Source organism: Mus caroli, chromosome 2 (genome assembly GCF_900094665.2).
Source record: "Mus caroli chromosome 2, CAROLI_EIJ_v1.1, whole genome shotgun sequence".
In the NCBI taxonomy this organism is placed as follows: Eukaryota; Metazoa; Chordata; class Mammalia; order Rodentia; family Muridae; genus Mus; species Mus caroli.
The window spans coordinates 93075243-93077742 of record NC_034571.1 but is presented as its reverse complement, the minus strand read 5'-3'; positions in this window follow the sequence as shown (position 1 = coordinate 93077742).

Here is a 2500-nt window from a genome sequence, read left to right as displayed (position 1 = left end):
CCTAGTTCTTTAAGTCTCTCACAATATGAGCCTTAATCCTTTAATTTTGATCACTGTGAAGATTAAACATACAAGAAATGCTTATTTTTGTTAAGTGATTATCCCTTAATAACTTTATAGATTTTCATAACACCGATGAAAAATATCTTTTAACATTTTAAGTGCTTATTCATACGGCAAAATACCAACAACCTACAAGATAACTGGATATTTTTAGACACTGAGAGAAAATCTTGTGGAAAGTATATATTATTGTGGTAAAGGACAGGGAAGGATAGCTTATGTCTATCCTATCTTCCACATTTGAAAATAATCAGTCCTACTTGGCAGTAAAAGGATTTTGTGAAATCTGTGCTTTGAACCAATAGGGCACATTCCCCCAGAGAACCCTTTCAATTCCATTTCCAATCCTACAGGGAGGATTAGTGTAGCCTTATCCTCTGATAGACAGATATGCCTTTCAGGATGTAGAGGCTTATCATCTAATAGACAGCATCAGCACCAGTGGCTATAACTAACATGCACTGTCTGCTGATTTAGTAACGAAAACATTCTCTGCTCCCTCCATTAATAAGAGCTCCTTTAAGCACATTGTGTTACATTTGCACTGTGTGTTTATACTTCATGCATTCCCAGGCAGAATATTTTCCCAGTCATTGCAGAAGACTGTTTCTTATTGAAGAAACTTATGTTCAAGTGAAAAGCTGCATGATTTCAGAGCTGCACCCTGTATCTACTTTTGTGCTATGGAAATGACACATAGTCTATGTCTCCAAGGGCAGCCAAGTAGTCTCTGCAGCTGCATAAGGGTCTTTAGCTGGAACATCCAACATCTGTAGTTTGAACGTTGTGGGTCATGAAGACAATTCAAGTAATAACTGTGTGTTAGGTAATGATATGAATAATACTTTTAAAAGAGATAATATGCAACAAAATGAACCTGTGGGCTGTCTCATAAATTAGTAAAAAATTAAAATCACAAATATACAAATATCAATGTCAACAATGTTTTTCATAGTTAAACTGAAATAAAGATGAGAATAATAAATATCGATAGGTTAATCTTGAAGGATTTAGGAAAGGGACATGCAGACTGCATTTCTTTTGTTTCTCTTTTCATTTAAAAACAAAAAAAATTCCTATTTTATTTCAGAGAGTGGGATAAAGGCAGGACCAGTTAGTCTTGATTCATACTGTATGATATGACACACAGTATGTACACAATATTCTTATTTCCCACAATATTCTTAGTTATAAAAGCAGAGCAGAGGAGATAGTGTTTATTGTACAAGCTTGAGCAACAGAGTTTGGGTCCTTTGAACCAACAGAAAATGCCCAGAATATTGACACCAACCTGCAATCCCATGCTGGGCATGTTTGTTTAAATAGATATTTGGAGCTTCTTGCCCAGCTTGTCTACTTCAAATTGCAAAATCTAGATATAGGAAGAGACTTTGTTTAACTATAGGACATTTTGATATTAAATTGTTATGTACACACTCATGCAAACAAGGAAACACAACTTCAGGAATATCTCAATACATGTGTACACTAAAATATACTCTGCTAGCATGGGCTCATAGAGACACAAACACACATATTTTTAAATACAAGTTTAAGTCATAACTCCCATGACATTAAAATCCCCATGGGTATTTCTTTAGACCTCACACCAACTGTTTGAAATGAGACAGGAAAAAGTGCACAATAATTTTAAATTTTATTATTATTATTTTTTTACATATTCACTTTACATCCCATTCAGTGCCTTCTTTACCAATCAATTTCTCCCATCCATCTCACTCACCTTCTTCTCTGAGCAGGTGGACTCTGCCTGAGTATACCTCCCACCTTGGCATTTCAAGTCTCTGAAAGGCTATGTATTTCCTTTCCCACTGAGGCCTGATAAAGCAGCCCAGCTAGTAGAACATATCCCACATACGGGCAACAGCTTTTGATATAGCCCCCATTCCAGTTGTTCAGGACCCACATGAAGATAAACCTGCACATCTGCTTTATATGGCAGTCCAGCCTGTGTACCGTCTTTGCTCTGGCTATTACAAATAAAGCTGGTACGAACATAGTTGAGGAAGTGTCGTTGTGAGATGTTGGAGCCTTTTTTGTGTATATGTCCAGGAATGATATACCTGTGTCTTGAGGTAGAACTATTCCCAGTTTTCTGAGAAACTAGAAGTTGATTTTCAAAGTGATTGTTCAAGTTTGCACTCCCACCCGCAATGGAGGAGTGTCCCCCTTGCTCTACATCCTCTCCAGCATGTGCAATTTCTTGAGATTTTGATTTTAATCGTTCTGAAGTGTGTAAGATGGAACCCCATAGTTGTTTTGATTTGAATTTCCCAGATGACTAAGGACTTTGAACTTTTCTTTAAGTGCTTCTTAGACATTCAAAATTCCTCTGTTGAGCATTCTGTTTAGTTCTCTACTCCATTTTTTAAACATTTTGTCTCCTCCTCCTCCTCCTCCTCCTCCTCCTCCTCCT